This window comes from Manis javanica, chromosome 7 (genome assembly GCF_040802235.1).
Source record: "Manis javanica isolate MJ-LG chromosome 7, MJ_LKY, whole genome shotgun sequence".
In the NCBI taxonomy this organism is placed as follows: Eukaryota; Metazoa; Chordata; class Mammalia; order Pholidota; family Manidae; genus Manis; species Manis javanica.
This window is the reverse complement of record NC_133162.1, coordinates 41,317,269-41,338,867: the sequence shown is the minus strand read 5'-3', so window position 1 is coordinate 41,338,867 and position 21,599 is coordinate 41,317,269. Positions and strand designations below refer to the sequence as shown.

Genomic DNA, 21,599 nt, shown 5'->3' with positions numbered 1-21,599 from the left:
GCCTTTGCTCTTTATAACACTTCACTCCAGCTCAAACATCTTATAACTATGCTCATGCCTCTATCTGGATTAATGTTTTCCTTCTACAACTTCTCGTTTATAGATCCAATATAAAAGACATGTCATTTAAAAATTTTTCTCTAAACTTCCCAGATAAGAAGTTGCTGCTCCATTCATTTTTCCTCTTACAGTATTTTTTACATTTCCTTATTATAGTTTATATATTCATATGTATCATATAATTGTTTATTGATGTGTATATCACCTTCTAAGGCAGAAATGTCCTTTGTTACATAGTAGATGATGAATAAATGTTTGCCCAGTGAATGCCTTACTTCTCCAGATCTCTATAATAATGAGTTAGAGTCTTGGGGATGTCAGGGTCATCAAGGATTTTAGCTGCCAGAATAGCTATAATTGTTCATATTTTTTCATTATACTTGTGCTCACAATCTCCATACTGGAACACTTCTTTCTTCCCTATTCAGCTCCATTCTTAGAAGTCTGCCCCCTCAAGGAGCAAGAAAAAGATTACCATAGCTGAACTACCTTCTCTCCCCCTGCTAACCACATAATCTACATATAAGTGAAATGCGATCATGTGGTATAGTGTCAACTTTTATCCATTGTGACTTTGATCCTTTCTCAACTCAGAAAAAAGCTATGGTACAGGGGACCTGGAACTTAAGTACTGGACTCTAGTCTAATCTTTGTGTAACTAGTTATTAAAAGAGTCAGTGATTCCACCATTCCAAGTTTCAGTTTCTCCTCTTTAAAATGACTTGGTGTGAAACGTTTGTGAAGACCTAGCACAGTGTATAAATTCCCAAGAGTCATTCATTCATCAAACAAACATTCACTGCTTACTAAATATCAAGGAATGTGCTAGGTGCAGGGATATAGCACTCAATAAAAATGTGAGTTTGTTTTTTTGCAAGTGTTCTTATGCTTTTATTATTCTGAATAGTGCTGTTTCTTTCCTACCCAATTATTCCTTGACCAAAACAATTTTTCTCTGGATCCCTCCTTTAAGGTCTGCTAGGTAACAGAGTGGTGATATACAGCATGCATGGGCTTAAGCCAGACTTTCAAGGTTTGAATCCAGACTCCGCCACTTCTTAGCTGTGAGACACTGGGTAAGTTGCTTAACTTGGTGTTTTGCTTTTTTCATTGTTAAAGCTCAGTAATACCTATCACATCAGGTTGTTGTAAATAATAAAAGTGTTAATACATGTTAAGTCTTAAAATGTATCTGGCATTAAGTAAAGTGCTTAAGAAGTGGTAGCTACTATTTGCTATCTACAGTTCATAGGATACTTACCTGACCATGAAAACCAGTTCTGGCCCAGGTATAAGAAAGCAGTTAGATTAGAGACCATGTTTCTCATTTAAATTCATTAAAAACTTTGCTTGGAAATTTTCTCATGGGGCTACTTTGTATGGTATGGTAGCTACTGGCCCTGGGTGGCTATTGAGCATTTGAAACGTGGCTAGCTGGAAGAGTAGTGCTCAAGTAAGGAGTGCCTCAGATTTTTAAAGCTTAGAAAAGAGATATCAGTGAAAATAATAGGGTAAGGAATGCCAAAAGTCTACCACTCTATAAAAGCAGCTAAAAAAATAGTATAAACTGTCAGAATCAACTTTTTCAGAATTCTGGAAAATAATCAAAAACTTGAAGCAACTTGGGGGGCAGTTTTTTAAGAAAGATGGCTATATTTTGATAAAACACTGAGCTTTGTGACATTTTAACTTGCCCTAGTCTCATCCCCCACACTCAAAGGAATGCAAGTAACAAGACAATATGGCCTATACATGGGAAAAAAGCAACCAGTATAAGACCATTCCTGAAGAAGCCCAGATATTAGACTTACTGGACAAAGAGTTTAATTAATCCATTTTAAGTATGTGCAAACAGCTAAAAGAAAACATGTCTAAAGAACTAAAGGAAAGCATGTTGTCTCATCAGAGTATGTCAATAAGGGGAAAATATAAAAAGGAACTAAATAGATACTCTGGAGTTGAAATTACAATAACTCAAATGAAAAATTCACTAGAGGGGCTTAATAGAAGATTTGAACAGACAGAAGAAAGATTAAGAGAACTTGAAGGGAGGTCAATTAAGATTACTTAATCTGAGGAACAGAAAGAATCGAAATACAAATAAATAGTTCCTAAGAGACCCATAGAACACCATCAAGCATACCAACATGCACGTAATAGGAATCTCAGGTGGAAGAAGAGAAAGAATATGTGAATAAATAATGGCTGAAAATTCCCAAATTTGATGGCAAACATTAAGCTACACATCCAGTAAGATCAATAATCTCCAAGTAGGGTAAAATTTCAACTTTAAACATTTTAAATCAAACTGTCAAAGCACAAAGACAAAGAAAGAATCCCGAAAGCAACAAGAGAGAAGTGACTCACATACAAGGAATCCTCAGTAAGATTAACTGCTTGAGGAGGAGCTTCCGGAATCAGCACTCTCTGGAGGACTTGTGCCGGGGGATGATCATCAAAAAGCCTCTACAGGGATCCGGACGATGCTGCGGTTGTGGCTGCATCCAGCCCACCGTCTCCTGGACTTGCCATAGGAATGAGGAGGGAGATGTCTAGGCTGGCATGTGCATACAGTGAGACAACGAATTTGACCGGATCTGTACTGTTGGAACTCAACCAGGAGTTGGGAGGGGTGCAAGTTGTAGCACTCCAAAATCTCATGACTATAGACTATCTATGGTTAAAAGAACATATGGGATGTGAACAGATCCCAGAAATGGGCTGCTTTAATTTGTCTGATGGTTCAAGTACAGTTGGACAATATCCATCATATCATAGATAAATTTTCACAAATACCTAGGGTGCCTAAATGGTTTTCTTGGCTTCACTGGAGATGGATGGTAATTATAGATTTGCTTTGTTTATGTCACCGTATTCCTATTATGTTAATATGTGTGTGCAAATTAGTTAGTAGTTTAAAACCCATACATACTTAAGGTACTATACAAGAAGATATGTCAAAGAAATAATCAATCCTCCCATGTTTCCTTCATATGCTACATCTATAGCTTTTCTTCTTCCTTCCTAATTACAACCCTTAAATAGAATTCGTGCCTCATATCGAATTTACCAAGTATCATAATTCCTCCAGGTGGTAAAGATACCTCGAGACAAGTGCTGGGCATAGAAGCCACAGGGCATAAATCTGCAAAGAAGTAAAAAGCTAACCTTTGCAAACAATATGGCTTCTCTCTCACTTACCAACTTTACATTTCCCTGTATGGCCCTGGAAGATGACTGGTTAGCCAGAGACGGGTAAGATTCCTCAAGGGAGGAACAACCTAAGACAGGCACAGTCGCAGGGGGGCCATCAGGTGAGAATTTGGGGATCAACAGAGGTGAGGCTCAGAACCTCACCCCCCTGCTTTGAGAGAAATCTTCTGCATCCGTGGATGTCTTGCTGCCCTTGTCTAGCCTGGATTAATACTTAGTCCATAGGCACACACCTGATCATCTGATCATCTACATTTGCCTTCTTACAGCACTAAACTATGTTTTCTACCTTTATCTTGCATCTACCTACCACTTCAGCATTTTATTAAAAATAAAAATAATAATAATAATAGGAGAAATGTGGGATCAACATATAAATCAAGTACAAAAATCAAATGAATATTCATATTTGACCTGATGGTTTATAGGTCATATTGCATGATCAAAACCGAAAGTTTCTGTGATGACTGCCCTTGTACTGTTCACCATGTAAGAATTTATTCACTCTGTAAGAATTCGTTCACCATGTAAGAACTTGTTCGTTATGCTTCAGAAGATTGGAGACTGACGAGAATTAGGCTTGAGATGGATTAATGATTGTACATTGAGCATTGACCCCCCTATACTGAATTTTATTGTTGTTAACAACCATTTGATCAATAAATATGAGAGATGCCCTCTCAAAAAAATAAAAATAAAAATAATAATAATAATAATAATAATAGGAGAAATGTGGGATCAACATATAAATCAAGTACAAAAATCAAACGAATATTCATATTTGACCTGATTGTTTATAGGTCATATTGCATGATCAAAACCAAAATTTTCTGTGATGAATGCCCTTGTACTGTTCACCATGTAAGAATTTATTCACTATGTAAGAATTCGTTCACCATGTAAGAACTTGTTCGTTATGCTTCAGAAGATTGGAGACTGACGAGAATTAGGCTTGAGATGGATTAATGATTGTACATTGAGCGTTGACCCCCCTATACTGAATTTTATTGTTGTTAACAACCATTTGATCAATAAATATGAGAGATGCCCTCTCAAAAAAAAAAAAAAAAGATTAACTGCTGATTTCTCATGAGAAATCAGGGAATCCAAATGGCAGTGGGTCAAGAGGATAAGAACCCCAGCCACAGACTGGGAGAAAATATTTGCAAAAAAACTTATCTGACAAAGACCTGTTCTCTAAAATATACTAAGAACTCTTAAAAACAAACAGTGAGAAAACAAACAGCTTGGTTTTAAAGTATGACAACTACCTGGCTGTATAACTTCCAAACCAGGGGCCCCAGTGCTCCTGGACATGCTGTGAGCTGCCCAGTGTCTTAATAAATTCTCTCTCTACTTAAATAAATAATTGAGCCAAAGACCTGAATGGACATCTCACCAAAGAAGTTACACATATGAAATATAATTATATGAAAAGATGTTCAACATCATATGTCATTAGGGAACTGCAAATTAAAATAACTTCACACCTATTAAAATGGCCAAAACCAAGAACACCAACAACACGAAATGCTGGTGAGAATGTAGAGAGACAGGAGCCTCGTTTGTTGCTGATGAGAATGCAAAATGGTACAGCCACTTTGGAAGACAGTTTGGTGGTTTCTTCCAAACTAAACACACTGTTATCATATGATTCAGCAATCATGCTCCTTGGTATTCACCCAAAGGAGCTGAAAACTTACGTCCACAAAAAACCTACACACAGATCTTTATAGCAGCTTTATTCATAATTGTCAAAACCTGGAGACAATCAAGATGTCCTTCAATAGGTGAATGAATAAACAAACTATAGTATATACAGACAATGGAATATTATTCAGCACTAAAACAAGCTATCAAGCCATGAAAAGACACTCAGGAAACTTAAGTACATATTACTAAGTGAAAGAAGCCAATCTGAAAAGTCTATGTATGACTCCAAATATGACATTTTAGAAAAGGCAAAATTATGGACCCAGTGAAAAGATCAGTGGTTGCCAGAAGTTGAGGGCAGGTATGGATGAACAGGAATAACACAGATAATTTTTAGGAAAGTAAAACTATTCTGTACGATACTATAAGTGAGTACATGTCATTATATGTTTGTCCAAACCCACAATGTAAACTATGGCTTTGGGGTGACAATAACGTGTCACTGTGGGTACATCAATCCTACCACTCGGGCATGGAAGCTTGATAGGGGAGAAGGCAGTGCATGGAGGGGAGGCAGGGAGTATATGATAATTCCCTGTACTTTTTTTATCATAGTATCATTGATATACAATCTTATGAAGGTTTCACTTGAACAACATTGTGGTTTCAACATTCACCCATATTATCAAGTCCTCACCACCCCCCCAACTAAGGTCACTATCAGCATACTAAGATGCTCTCATGGTAATTCCCTGTACTTTCTATTCAGTTTTCTGTAAACCTAAACTACTTTTAAAAAATTATGTCTATTAAAAATTTTAAAGCCATGGAATGACATATTCAAAGTGCTGACAGAAAAAAGACTATTGACCAAGAGTCCAGTAAAAATATCCTTCAAAACTGAAGGTGAAATTGAGATTTCCCAGATAAAAGCTGAGGGTGTTCATTGCTGGCCAACCTACCCTAAAGATATGTTAATGTTGTCCTTCAGGCTGAAATGAAAGATGGTGACTCAAATCCACACAAAGAAATAACACTGGTAGGGGTGACTACATGGGTAAATATAAAAAACTGCATGGGTAAGTATTTTTCGTTATGTATTTTTTTGGTAACTCTTCTGTTATCCTATCTGATTTAAAAGACAATTGCATGAATGTATACACATGTCAAAATTCATTAAACTACACACTAAAAATTTTTTCTGCATAAAGCAATAATTATAAATATATATTGATGGCTACACAATGTATAAAAATATAATTTGTGACAATAAAAACATAAAGGAGAACAAAGCTTTGTAGGAGCAAATATTTTGTAAACTATTGACATAAAATTGATAATGATCCAAATCAGGGAGACAAAAAGTAGAAGGAATGGGGAGTGACTGCTAATGGTTATAGAATATCTCCTTGGGTTGACAAAAATATTTTGGAATTAGTGGGAGTGGTTGCACAACCTGAATATATTAAAAATCACTGAATTGTACACTTTAATAGGTGAATTTTATGATATGTGAATGATATCTCAATAAAAAATTACTTTGAAACAAAAAAAAAGACAACATGAATTGCTCTCTCTCTATATATATATAGATTATGGACAATGAATTTGTAGTTAAAAACACCTTCCCACAAAGATAACTCCAGGCCAATATGACTTCACTCATGAATTCTACCAAACATATAAAGAAGAAAGAACACCATTCTACATATATTTTTCTTAAAAAGTTGAAGGCAGTGGAATTCTTCCCAACTCATTCTATGAGGCAAATGCAAAAAGTAGATAAAGACAGAAGAAAATAACAAACAATACTCCATGAACTTTCACTTAAAATATTTAAAGAAAATTTTTCAGCAAACTGATCTAATAACATATTAAAAATTAGTACATCATGATCAAGTAAGGTTTATCCCAGGAATAAAAGATTGGTTTAACATTAAAAATCAATCTGTGTAATTTACCATATTAACAAACTAAAAAAGAAAACCATATGCTCATCTTAATCAACAGAGGAAAAGCATTTGACAAAATCCAATACCCACTCCTGATAAAAAATTTAAAAAAAACTCAATAAATTTTGAATAGATAGGAACTTCCTCAACATGAAAAAGGGAATTTGAAACTCTACAGCCAGCATCATACATAGTAGGAGAAAACTGAATAACTTCCCAAGTTCAGGAACAAGACAGGTTATCTGTTCTCCCCCATTTCTATTTAGCACTCTACTGGAAGTTCTGCCCACTGTTGCCAGGCAAGAAAAAGGAAAATAACCAGCCAGAATGGAGAGGTAAAACTGTCTCTATTTGCAGATGACACAATTATCTATGTAGAAATCCAATGAAATCTAGAAAAATGCAACTAGAGCTAATAAGGGAGGTTAGCAAGATTGAAGGATACAAGCTCAACATATAAAAATTGTGTTTCTAAATTCTAATAGTGAAAAATCAGGAATTAAAATTAATAAAATGCCATTTATAATAGCATCAAAGATATGAAATACTTAGGGATAAATCTGACAAAATATGTGAAGGTCCTTTCCACTAGAAACTACAAAGAGCTGCTGAGAGAAATTAAAGAAGACCTAAACAAATAAATAGATTTACCTTCTTCCGAGGTTGGAAACTCAGCAATGCTATGATATCAATTGTCCCAAAACAATTACAGTCAAAATTCCAGCAGGTTTTCTTTTTTGTGAAAATTGGAAAGCTAATTCCAAAATTCATGTGGAAGTGCACAGGACCTAGAATAGCCAAAATAATTTTGAAAAGGAAGAGCAAGATCAGAGTAATTACATTACCTGATTCAAAACATATTATAAAGCCATAGTAATCAAAACGGCATGGCATCAACCTAAAGATAGGTAGATAATTGAAACATAATAGAGTCTAGAAATAGACCCACATATATAGGGACAAGTGATTCCTTAACAGTTTTAAAAGATATAACTTACAAATCTACTATTCACCCATGTAAATGTACAATTCAAATCTGTTTTATAGTAGTTCTCAGAGTTCTGCAACAATCACCACAATCTACAGAACATTTTTGCCTACCCTAAAACAAACCCTGTACTTATTAACAGTCTCTCCCATCTTCCCTCTTACCTCCTCCACAGCCCTAAGCAACCATTAATCTCCTTTCTGTCTTTACAGATTTCTTATTCTGGACACTTGTTATACAGGAAACAGAATCATCCAATGTTTCATCTCCTGTGCTTGGCTTCTTTCACCTAGCATAATTTCTTCAAGTTTCAACTATATTGTAGCATGCACTGTACTCCATTCCTTTTGATTGCCAAATAATATTACATCATAAGGATATATCACTTGTTTATTCATTCATCAGTGGATGGAGAATGGGGTTGTTCCCACTTTTTGGCTACTATGAATAATGTTGCTATGGACATTTGTGTATAAATTTTTGTGTGAACATAAATTTTCCTTTATTTTGGAGAGATACATAGAAGTGGAATTATTGGATCATAAACTCTTTTATTTTTTAAGGAACTGCAAAACTCTTTCCCAAAACAGCCACAAAGTTTTACATCCTGCCAGAAGTTAAGGTTCCAATTTTCCCACATTCTTGCCAACACCTGTTATTGTTTGTCTTTTTTATTATATCCATCCTAGTGAATGTTAAGTACTATCACATTACAGATTTTTTTATTGTGGTTAAATACATATAACATAAAATATACCATTTCATATATACAGTTTAGTGGCTCTAATTATATTCAATTATATTCTAATTATATTGTGCAACCATCACCACTATCTATTTCATAAAGCTTTCCATCACCACAAGCAGAAACTCTGTACCCTTTAAGCCATAAAACCTTCTCTCTCTCCTCCCAGCCCCTGGTAACTGATAACCTATTTTCTGTTGCTATTTGCTCACTCTAGGTACTTCATATAAGTGAAATCATACATTATTTTTTCTTCAAAAAATGGTGTTGAGACAAGTAGTAATCCTATGCCAAAATATGAAAAAAAAACACCTTCAATCCATATCTCACAATCTGTATCTTGTGTATCTCATATACAAACGTTACCTCAAAATGGGCCATGAGCATAAATATAAAGCCTAAAACTATACAACTTCTATTAAAAAAATAGTAGAAAATCTTTATGGTCTATTAGACAAAAAAAAAAAAGTAGTTATGACACCAAAAGCATAATCTCAAAAAAGAAAACTGATCATTTGGACCTTGTCAATATTAAAAAGTTCTGCTCTTCAAAAGACACTGTTAGACACTGTTAAGAGAATGAAAAGATAAGCCCCAGAATGTGAAAATACATTTGCAAAACACATCTCTGATAAAGGTCTTGTAGCAAAAATATATAACAAACTCTCAAAACTCAATTTTAAAAGAAACAGTTTTATAAATAGACATATATTTGAACACATACTTCACCAAATAAGCACATGAGAAGATGCTCAGTGTCACTGGTCATTTGGTATATGCAAATTACATCATTCAAAATAACCAAGATATGGAAACAACCCCAAGGCTCATCAATAGATGAACAGATAAAAAACGTGTACTTACACAATAATGGAATGTTACTCAGCCCTGAGAAAAGAAGACATCCTTCTATTTGCAAGAATATGGACCTTGAGCACATTATGCTAAGCAAGGTGAGTCAGACAAAGACAAGTACTGTATGATGTCACTTACATCTGGGATCTAAAAAAATTTAAGCCTGTAAAAAACAGTAAATAGTGGTTACCAGGGGATTGGAGTGAGGAAGTAAGAGTAATAGTATTTAAGAGAACAAACTTGTAATGAGTAGTAAATAAGCCATAGAGAACTAATGCATAGTATAATGAATAGAGACAATAATATTGTACTATAATCATGTAATATTACATATGCCATATCCATAAAATAGAATATTATGTTCAGCCATAAGAAGGAATCAAATACTGATACATGCTACAACATGAATGAACCTCAAAAATGTTACCCTAAGTGGAAGAGCCGTAACAGAACACCACATATTGTATGATCCCATTTATATAAAACGTCCAGAATAGGAAAATCTAGAGACAAAAGTAGATTAGTGGTTTGCCTTGGCCTCCTGAGGGCAGGAGAGAATGGCAGGTGACTCCAAAGGGGCACAAGCTGTCCTTTGGGGATGATGGAAAAGTTCTAAAATTAGATTGTGATGATGGTTGCACAACTCTATAAATATACTAAAAAACATCGAATCATATGCTTTAAACAGGTGAACTTTATGGTATGTAAATTGTATCTCAAAAATGCTGTTAAAAATTACATTTATGGCTGGAATTATATTTTTGTTGGACAGAGCTGTTTCAGAGAAACACAGCTTGGTGCAAAACACGGCCCAGAGGTAAGGAGGAGGCCATAGTGGTGCTCACTCTATGCCTTCCCTGCATATAATAAGTGCCCCATGAACATTTGCTCATTGTTAACATAAAACGACTGTCACAGCCAATAAAAATGTGCTTGAGATCTTTGGACCCCAGCAATTTTTTAAACTATCATGTGCAAAAGATTTTAAATAGTCCATCAACATTTGCTAAGTGTTCATTAAATTCCCTGATGTTAGCTTGAATGTAAAAATTGCGTTCGCATCTTGGATAGTGTTTGCCTTTAAGGATCTTCCTGTAATCTCTAAGGATACCCCCATTCCCCACCCCATTTATGTCAGAGTTTCCTTTCCATCTTGTCGAATTGCTGCCTTGGGAAAGTTCAGACAGACGCAAGCTTTCTAATCAAGTGCCACCTAATGGTGTGTCAACATTCATCTGTCTCAAATCTTAAATCCACCAAATGTATTTTACTGAGTTTGATGCCAAGAATCAAACAATATTATGGTCATGAGCTGAAAGAATGATGTCTGCATGAATCTGGGGACATAATGGTGATTGGCAATTTATTTTTTCCAAAAAGATGGTGCTGCCTTCCATTTCCTCTTCAGGGGAAAAGATGATCCTAAAATATCCTGTGTAGAAAATAAAGAGATGAAAGTTTTAATAAGCATAATGGTCCCATAAAGATGTCCATGCCCTAATCTTTGAAACCTGTGAATGTATTATATAACCTGACAAAAGGGACATTGCGGATATAATTAAGGTTACACACTTTAAAGTAAAATTATTCTGAACGATCTGGGTGAACCCAGTGTAATCACATGAGCCTTTAAAAGCAGAGAACTTTCTCCAGTAGGAGGCAAGAGAGATGAGGCAGAAGGAGTCAGATTCGAAGCTTGGAAAGAACTCAGCACAGCACTGCTGGCTTTGAAGCTGTAGAAACTACATGACAAGGACTATGGAAACCTTGAGGAGCTGCAGGGAGCTTCAGGCTGATAGCCAGAAAGCAAACAGGACCTGCCCTACGACCACAAGGACCTGAATTTGACCAACAACCAGAGCGAGCCTGTTACTGGAATCTTCCCCAGAGCCTCAGTAAGGAACAAAGCCCTGGTGACCCCTCGGTTTTGGCATTTTGAGATCTGAAGGAGGGTACCTCGCCAAGCCCTCCCAACTTCTGACTACAGAACTGTGAGATCATAAATGAATGATGATGTTTTCTGTGAAGATTTGTTACATGACAATAAAAAACTGATACAAAAGCTATTAGAAAGAGATTGAGGATCCCCATGGCTTAACAGGTTCTTAGGAAAGGTAAAGCAGATGGTGCTTAAATTTAAAAATCGGAAAACACACTCGTGGATATAAACAAAAAACATTATGAGAGGGATTATATGATATCACAGAAACAGGGCTTTTGGCTCACAGGTTGGCCCTGAGGGACTCTGAGGCAGGTGTGGCACTGACCAGAGAGATTTAAGTACAGGCTACAAATTCTGAAAGATGCAGAGGATGAAGACAAGAAGTGGGAGATACTGGACTTTTATTTGCGTCTGGTGTATGCAGCTTCCATGAGAAAGGAACAGCGAGGGCGCTACTTTTGTCCCCGGCTTGCTGTCCCTGGAATGATGATCTGGGTGGGCATCATGCAAAGCCAATCCCTACAAAGGCAGTCACGCCTGCCTCTAGGCATCAGTTCAGTCACGTGCAGGCCAGCAGTATTGAACAGCTCTAGAATGGGGGCGTGCTTGGTGTCCTCCCTGGAAAAAAAGCCAGTCGTTTGAAGAAGTGAACATACAAGGTCACTGTTCCCGTGAGGGGACAGGACCAAAACAAGAAATACATTTGTTGTCATCTCACTTGTGCTTGTGTAAATCTCCAATCTGTTCCATTTCCATAAGTTATTTCGAAGGTCTGAGATTCAGGACGCTAGGGCCCTTACTCAGTTCTAGTCTTACAGTTTGAACTTTATGATTTAATGTGATTTTCAAGGAATAAGAATGAAACACTTGACTCCAATGTTATATAAACTATAGAAATAATGAGCAAGGTTTCCAATTTATTTTACAAAGCTAACATGTACACACACACAGACAGGTCAGACCAGACTAGTCTCACTTAAGCTATTTTATGAAATTTATAAATATACATCCTAAATGCAATACTAACAAATCTAATCCATCAGGGCTGTATTTAAAAACAATAATATTCCGTTACCAAGCAGGGCTTGGCCCAGCAAAGCAAAGATGATCAATATTTTGGAATTTACTAATACTATACACAGACTGTGTTTGTTTTGCACATTAGTATAGTCCTGGTACCTAACATTGTGCTTAGCACACAGTAGACAAGTATTTGCTGAATAACTAAGTGAATATTTACTATCAATAATCTATTTGAAAGTAAAATGGGAAAAAGATCCCATTTAGTAATTATAGCAATTTTACATAAATATATAAAATGTGTATGTGTGTATATGTATGTGTGTGTTGTACATGTGCGTGTATATATATATCACTCAGCAATAAACTTAACAAAGTGTATGTAAGATCTATTGGGAGGAAAGAGTAAAATTTTACCAAAATACATAAAAGAGGAGAAATATATGTACAACAGTATGGCTACAGGCTAAAAATACTGTATCGTATACTTGAAAATCTTAAGTGTTCTTGCCACAAAAAAGAAAAACAAAAGTGAATTATGTAAAGTGATGGATATGTTAATTACCTTGACTGTGGTCATTATTTCACAGTATATATATATATGTATATATATCACATCATCAAGCTGTATGCCTTAAACATGTACAATTTAAACTTGTCAATTCTACTTCAGTAAAGCTGGAAAAATAGAAGAAAATGTTTCTGAAATGTTCTTGAAAATAGGTATAGTGCTAAAAAAAAAATGATGAATATATGATACATGTTATATCCCTGGATTAGAAAATGCAATATTATAAAGATTTCAGTTTTTCTCAAATTAATTTATAAATGTAGAGCTATTCCACCAAAATCCCCAGAAAAGATTTTGGGAGAGGTGAGTCAATTAATTTGGGGGGAAAAAAAAGAAATATGACTGGATAGTTGCATAATTAAGTATCAAAACCTATTATAAAGCCAGAGTCATTAAAACAAGATTTGGCATAGAATAAACATCAACAAAATTAACTTTGAAACCCTGAAACAGATCCAAGTATATACAAGTATTTAGTATATGATAAAAGTAGCATTTTAAATCAGAGGGGTTGGGGGTAGGCAAAGTGAGTGAAAGGAGTCAAAAAATACAAACTTCCAGTTATCAAATAAGTAAGTCATGGGATGACTTTAGTGCTATAGGTAATGACATAGTGGCTATAGTGGCTATAGTTAATGACACTTTATTGCATGTTTGAAAGTTGCTAGAGTAAATCTTAAAAGTTCTGACCCCAAGAAAAAAAATGTGCCTGTGGTGACAGATGTTAATTATATTGTGGTGATCATTGGTAACTTATTACAGTGGCTATTCCACAATATTTATAAATATCAAATCATTATGTTGCACACCTAAAACTAATGTTATATGTCAATTATATCACATTAAAAGAAAATCAGAAGTAGAAAATATTATATTATTCAAGTAAATAGTGCTGGGATAGTTGATATCTGCTTGGGAAGTTGAAGCTAGAGTTCCCACTGCATACCAGTTATCAAGGTGAAGTTCCAAACACATGAATCATGTTTTAAAATACTTTAAACAGAGGAACTAGAGAATATAGAAAGTGTTCATGTATTCTTGAATCATAAAGATCTTTCAAAGCATAACACCTAAAGTGAAAATCATTAAAAGATGCATAAATTTGCCTACATTGTTTTAAAACATATTTGATTTTTTTAAAATGAAAAGGCAAACCACAAACAAGGATGAAATATTGGCAGAATGAAAGGTAGACAAAGGCTTAATATCCTTAATTTAAAAAACACTCTTGCAAAGCAGAAGGAAAAAAGCTTACATCCTATTAGAAAAAATGAAGAAAAGCTAATTTACAAAAGAATACAAATCACAAAAAGAAATGTTTATCATCACTATTAAGCGTGGAAATATAAATCAAAATAAGATAGATTTTTTTTCAACCTATCTTTTCATAATCATATTATTCTTGAGGGCAAATACTATATATTTTTTTCTTTCTGTCTTTTTTTAATTTTTAATTTTGATATCATTAATAGACAATTACATAAGGAACATTGTGATTATTAGATTCCCCCCATTATCAAGTCCCCCCTACATACCCCATTACAGTCACTGTCCATCAGTGTAGTAAGATGCTATAGAGTCACTACTTGTCTTCTCTGTGCTATACTGCATTCCCCTTGCCCCCACCCCCACATTATGTGTGCTTATCATAATGCCCCTTATTCCCCTTCTCCTTCCCTTCCAACCCACCCTCCCCAGTCCCTTTCCCTTTGGTAACTGTTAGTCCATTCTTGGGTTCTGTGAGTCTGCTGCTGTTTTGTTCCTTCAGTTTTTTTCTTTGTTCTTATGCTCCACAGATAAGTGAAATCATTTGGTACTTGTCTTTCTCCGCCTGGCTTATTGCACTGAGCATAATACCCTCTACCTCCATCCATGTTGTTGCAAATGGTAGAATTTGTTTTCTTCTTATGGCTGAATAATATTCCATTGTGTATATGTACCACATCTTCTTTATCCATTCATCTACTGATGGACACTTAGGTTGCTTCCGTTTCTTGGCTATTGTAAATAGTGCTGCGATAAACATAGGTGTGCATATGTCTTTTTCAAACTGGGATCCTACATTCTTAGGATAAATTCCTAGGAGTGGAATTCCTGGGTGCTAGGTCAAATGGTATTTCTATTTTTAGTTTTTTGAGGAACCTCCATACTGTTTTCCACCATGGTTAAAGTGGTTTATGTTCCCACCAGCAGTACAGGAGGGTTCCCCTTTCTCTGCATCCTCACCAGCATTGGTTGTTCCTATTCTTTTCTATGTTGGCCATCCTAACTGGTGTGAGGTGATATCTCATTGTGGTTTTAATTTGCATTTCCCTGATAATTAGCAGTGTGGAGTATCTTTTCATGTGCCTGTTGGCCAGCTGAATTTCTTCTTTGGAGAACTGTCTGTTCAGATTCCCCACCCATTTTTTAATAGGGTTATTTGCTTTTGGGTGTTGAGGCTTGTGAGTTCTTTATATATTTTGGATGTTAACCCCTTGTCAGATATGTCATTTACAAATATATTCTCCCATACTGTAGGATGCCTTTTTGTTCTGTTGATGATGTCCTTTTCTGTACAGAAGCTATTTAGCATGATATAGTCCCATTTGTTTATTTTTTATTTTGTTTCCCTTGCCTGAGGAGATACATTCAGGAAAAAGTTGCTCATGTTTATATTCAAGAGATTTTTGCCTATGTTTTCTTCTAAGAGTTTTATGGTTTCATGACTTACATTCAGGTCATTGATCCATTTTGAGTTTACTTTTGTGTATGGGGTTAGACAATGATCCACTTTCACTCTCTTGCATGTAGCTGTCCAGTTTTGCCAACACCAGCTGTTAAAGAGGCTGTCATTTCCCCATTGTATATCCATGACTCCTTTATCATATATTAATTAACCATATATGTTTGGGTTTATATCTGGGCTCTCTAGTCTGTCCATTGGTCTATGGATTTGTTCTTGTGCCAGCACAAATTGTCTAGATTACTGTGGCTTTGTAGTGGAGCTTGAAGTCAGGGAGCGTAATCACCCCCGCTTTATTCTTCCTTCTCAGGATTGCTTTGGCTATTCGGTGTCTTTTGTGGTTCCATATGAATTTTAGAACTATTTGCTCTAGTTCATTGAGAAATGCTGTTGGTATTTTGATAGGGATTGTATTGAATCTGTAGATTGCTTTAGGCAGGATGGCCATTTAGACAATATTAATTCTTCCTATCCAAGAGCATAGGATGTGTTTCCATTTATTGGTATCTTCTTTAATTTCTCTCATTAGTGTCATACTGTTTCAGGGTATAGGTCTTTCACTTCATTGGTTAGGTTTATTCCTAGGCATTTTATTCTTTTTGATGCAATTGTGAATGGAATTGTTTTCCTGATTTCTCTTTCTGCTGGTTCATTGTTAGTGTATAGGAATGCAACAGATTTCTGTGTATTAATTTTGTATCCTGCAACTTTGCTGAATTCAGATATTAGATCTAGTAGTTTTAGAGTGGATTCTTTGGGATTTTTTATGTACAATATCATGTCATCTACAAACAGGGACAGTTTGACTTCTTCCTTGCCAATCTGGATGCCTTTTATTTCTTTGCATTGTCTGATTGTCATGGCGAGGACCTCCAGAACTATGTTGAATTAAAGTGGAGAGAGTGGGCATCCTTGTCTTGTTCCTGATCTTAAAGGAAAAGCTTTCAGCTTCTTGCTGTTAAGTATGATGTTGGCTGTGGGTTTGTCATATATGGCCTTTATTATGTTGAGGTACTTGTCCTCTATACCCATTTTTTTTGGGGAAGCAAATGTTTTGTTTTGTTTTGTTTTTTGTATCATTAATCTATAATTACATCAGGAACATTATGTTTACTAGATTCTCCCCTTCACCAAGTCCCCCCCACATACCCCATTAGTCACTGTCCATCAGCGTAGTGAGATGCTGTAAAATCACTATTTTTCCTCTCTGTGTTGCACAGCCCTCCCTGTGCCCCCCCCACATTATACATGCTAATCATAAGGCCCCCTTTCTTCTTCCTTCCCCTTCTCCCTCCCTTCCCACCCATCCTCCCCAGTCCCTTTCCCTTTGGTAACTGTTAGTCCATTCTTGGGTTCTGTAAGTCTGCTGTTGTTTTGTTCCTTCAGTTTTTCCTTGTTCTTATACTCCACAGATGAGTGAAATCATTTGGTACTTGTCTTTCTCTGCCTGGCTTATTTCACTGAGCATAATACCCTCCAGCTCCATCCATGTTGTTATAAATGGTAGGATTTATTTTCTTCTTATGGCTGAATAATATTCCATTGTGTATATGTACCACCTCTTCTTTATCCATCCATTCATCTACTGATGGACACCTAGGTTGCTTCCATTTCTTGGCTATTGTAAATAGTGCTGCGATAAACATAGGGGTGCATGTGTCTTTATCAAACTGGGCTGCTGCATTCTTAGGGTAAATTCCTAGAAGTGGGATTCCTCAGTCAAATGGTATTTCTTTTTTGTGTGTTTTGAGGAACCTCCATACTGCTTTCCACAATGGTTGAACTAATTTACATTCCCACCAGCAGTGTAGGAGGGTTCCCCTTTCTCCACAACCTCACCAACATTTGTTGTTGTTTGTCTTTTGGAAGGCAGCGATCCTTACTGGTATGAGGTGATATCTCATTGTGGTTTTAATTTGCATTTCTCTGATGACTGGCGATGCAGAGCATCTTTTCATGTGTCTGTTGGCCATCTGAATTTCTTTTTTGGAAAACTGTCTGTTCAGCTCCTCTGCCCATCTTTTAATTGGATTGTTCACTTTTTGTTTGTTGAGGTACGTGAGCTCTTTATATATTTTGGATGTCAACCCTTTATTGGATCTGTCATTTATGAATATATTCTCCCATTCTGTAGGATGCCTTTTTGTTCTATTGATGGTGTCCTTTGCTGTACAGAAGCTTTTCAGCTTAATATTGTCCCACTTGTTCAATTTTGCTTTTGTTTCTCTATACCCATTTTATTGAGAGTTTTTGTCATGAATGGATGTTGAATTTTGTCAAATGCTTTTTCAGCATTTATGGAGATGATCATGTGGTTTTTGTCCTTTTTGTTGATGTGGTGGATGATGTTGATGGATTTTTTAATGTTGTACCATCCTTGCATCCGTGGAATAAATCCTACTTGAACATGATGGATGATCTTTTTGATGTATTTTTGGATTCAGTTTGCTAATATTTTGTTGAGCATTTTTGCATCTATGTTCTTCAGGGATATTGGTCTGTAATTTTCTTTTTTTGTGGTGTCTTTGCCTGGTTTTGGTATTAGAGTGATGCTGGCCTTGTATAATGAGTTTGGGAGTATTCCCTCCTCTTCTACTTTTTGGAAAAAATAAGAGGGTTTTTTATTCCTCCAGTTTGGCAATTATTTAAATAATAATAATATAAGTACTGGCAAGGAAGGGCTTCATATAATTTAGGAGGTGATTAAAAGCCTTAAAAAATGACCTGGAAATGCTATGTCTAGAATTTTTTGGAAGAAAAAATCAAGCAACATATGTAAAGGTTTATGTCCAAGGATGTTCATTACTGAAATCCTTTTAAAATATTTTTGATAGAAGTAATTGAAATGTTCTGCAATAATAGACCGCTTTGCTGAGTTGTGGTCTGTGTATATAATGGGATATCACGGAGCCCTTAAAGATCATGGTGAAGAGTATTTCAGACTTGGTAAATATCAGAAAGTTCAGAGTACTGGGCTCTGAAATCAGACCTGGATTCTAACCTATCTCTTTCCCAGTTTTGTGTCATGGGGCAATCTGTTTAACCTCTCTAAGCCCCGATTTCAATACCTACCTATTAAGGTGGTGGCAGTGATTAAATAAATCATTTTCTGAGTGCTTATAAACACAGTGCCTGGAATTCAATGAATAGTCACTGCTTATATATGTAGTATGATTGGATTCTAAATCTTGAAGTCAGTAGTGCTGGCATACAAAAGACATTTCATGAACATATCAGAAATAATATATGATGAATATGGTGGGGAATTTGATTGAGAAGTTGTGTTTAGGTCAAAAAGAAGATATGAGTATAAAGTAATGAGACTTTGGTTTTGTACGCCTTAACTTAGCAGGAAATGCCTAAAGAGGACTTTCAAAAGTATTTTGAACAGGGAACAGCATATTGAAATTAATGTATATAGCCTCGAATGGTGAATTATCTGGAAGACAACACTCATTTAGATGTAAATGTTCTGTTAAAATATATGTCGTTTACTTATGCTATAACTTTATAGCCGTTCTGTACATGGACCACCTCAAAATGCCTCTAGTATTTCATTCATTCAACAAATCCTTTCTGAGCTCCAATGTGTGCTAAACATGGCCACATGTTCAAGGTGTTTGCCCTTGGGAGTGTTCTACTCTGGTTGGGTAACTCGGTCTCACCTCCTCAGGGGCACTTCTTCAGGTTCCCAGTGCTCTGGAGAACCTGGCGCTTGTTCACCCATGAAAACCCCAGGCTTAGCTCCCAAGGCATAAGGAGACCCTGGCTCTGCAGGCCTCATACCCGAATGTGTCACCCAGGATTTGGCAAGGAAGCAAAAGCCCTAGTTGTGGGTGACTGCCAGCCCATAGGGATCCAGGCAAATTATTTCACCTCTTCAGGCTCTCCTCTATGCAATCACATTCTTAGCCTAGATCTCTGAAGTCTTCTCCCTATTTCTAAAATTCTCTTCTGTGATCATTCAATTCTATTAAATAATCATTGTCAAGCATCCTGTGCCAGGCACTCTCTGGGCCCAGGAGAATGACTTATAGGCCCCACCATTTAAGGACCCACTATCTTACTGAGTTAGCCAGGGTAGATAGCCCCAAAGATGGAAATGGGTATGTATATGCTCATTCCAGAGTTGCCTTATAACATGCCTGAAGGTCCTTCATAAAAGACCATGATTTCTGCCTCTCTCCTACCTGAGCCTCAGCCACTTTTGATGTCCAGTAAATAGGCAATGAATATGCTAGGAGTCACCAAAAACATACTTTCACCACATTTCCACCCCCCCCCACAAATCCTGAAGGAAAGGAGCATCAAGGGGGAGCCTCTGTCCATGCTCTGTGGCCAGTGACAGTTCACAGCAAGCTCTGGTGACAAGGATAAACGCTGCATATGCTGCATGTGTGACATGTTATTAAGGACAAACGCAGAATACAAAATATAGCTAATTGCCAAGTTTATTATCTTACTGAAGTCTAAATGTTGTTTTTAAGTCCTTACTCCCCAACTCTGTGACTTGTTTACTTTTATCAGTTAGATTTTTTTGAAATCAATGTCATGCAAAACATAATTATATTCATAGTAATCCAAAAATGTTTACTCGTTTAAAACCTGCACCATATTGCCACTTCCCGTGAGAAGATACTATTTGAATTGTCAGCTCAAAAGCTCTCACTGCCCAACACAGCCAAGTGCCAACACAAAAAATCCCCTCCCAAGTTTATTTCTAATGCCAAACACAGCTTTGAAATACAGGTCAGACAGCTTGTGAACTGCTGATGAATAATGGCTTCAACAGGATCAGCCCTTTAGAAGCTAAAGGACTAAACATATCTTCCATGTGAATAAAAAGCAATGGTGTGTGCAGATGAGCGATATTAAAGGTTTACCTTCAGCTGCACAGTCAGAAGTAGACTCTTTCCTTCTTCAAGTGTGAAAGCTCCTCTACAAACAGCTTCAGCAGCTCTGTGGTGCCAGACAATTGGCCTATTCAAAGACAGGACTGGTAAGTGTCACCCATTTCCAGGGATTATTCTGCACAGCTCAGGAGAAGTGGGGCACTTTGTCCTGCTTCTGCGTTATGTGCGTAAATGTCTCACTCTTCCGGGAGCCCCGGCTCCTGCTCTCAGTCTCTTACTGTTTGTTTAACCTTCTCAGCAGAAGGGAAGCAAAAGGTCTAGAGGAGCTGACCACAAACAGACCCGTCCCGGGGCCAGGAAGTACCATTCTCTCTAGAAACTGCTGTTTGCCCACAGACCCATTACTCAGAGTGAACTCAGAATGGTTTGGGGGTACAGTTTTTCTGGGGGAGCAATAGAATCAAACAGAAAGCCACTGTAAGCTACACAGTCCAAAGCTGTTCACTGAGCCCTGCCATGCCCAGCAGGTTTCCTGGCCCTGGGGAAAGAGCTCTGTTTACCAAGTCCTGGCGCTCGTGGAGCACACGTTCAGCGAGGCAAGAAAGATAATGGATGATTACACCACATGTCAGGTGGTGTTTGGGGCAAGGCAGGTGAGTCAGGACAAGGGGAAAGATGTTATTCTAGATGTGCAGTTCAGGAAATTTCCTCTAATAAAGTAATATTTGAGTGAAGAAAGAGATTGAGTCCTGCACATACCTGAGACAAGAGAGTTTCGGGCAAGAGAAACAGCAAGCAAAAGGCCCCAGCTGGGCGTGGGCTGGGTGTGTTTGAGGACCCACAGGTGGCACTTAGGGGGCTGGTGGCCGGAGTTTCTCCTGGGGGCATCTTATAGGATATTCTGAATTAGATGGCAAACAAGGGCCTTCTTATTAAAACTGCAAGTGATGATCTCCTCCTGTGAATGGTGGGTTGACCCTGCCCATAACTGGGACTCACACTTTCTAATCCCTCCAGCCAGT

At 36.8% G+C, this 21,599-nt stretch overlaps 1 long non-coding RNA gene across 2 annotated transcripts in view; it reads right to left on the bottom strand.

The window, feature by feature from the left end:
• The window catches only part of LOC118971514 (uncharacterized), a 37,767-nt gene extending 16,897 nt beyond the window's left edge, over positions 1-20,870 (bottom strand). Inside the window, exons 1-3 of one of the 2 annotated variants that reach the window (XR_012133166.1) lie at positions 20,608-20,870; positions 9,476-9,629; positions 7,530-7,666 (exon numbers count right to left, since the gene is read on the bottom strand). This is a non-coding gene — a long non-coding RNA (uncharacterized lncRNA). The remainder of the gene's footprint in view (positions 1-7,529; positions 7,667-9,475; positions 9,630-20,607) is intronic. The other variant, XR_005059948.2, reaches the window with a different exon arrangement.
• Between the last annotated feature and the right edge of the window lie 729 nt (positions 20,871-21,599).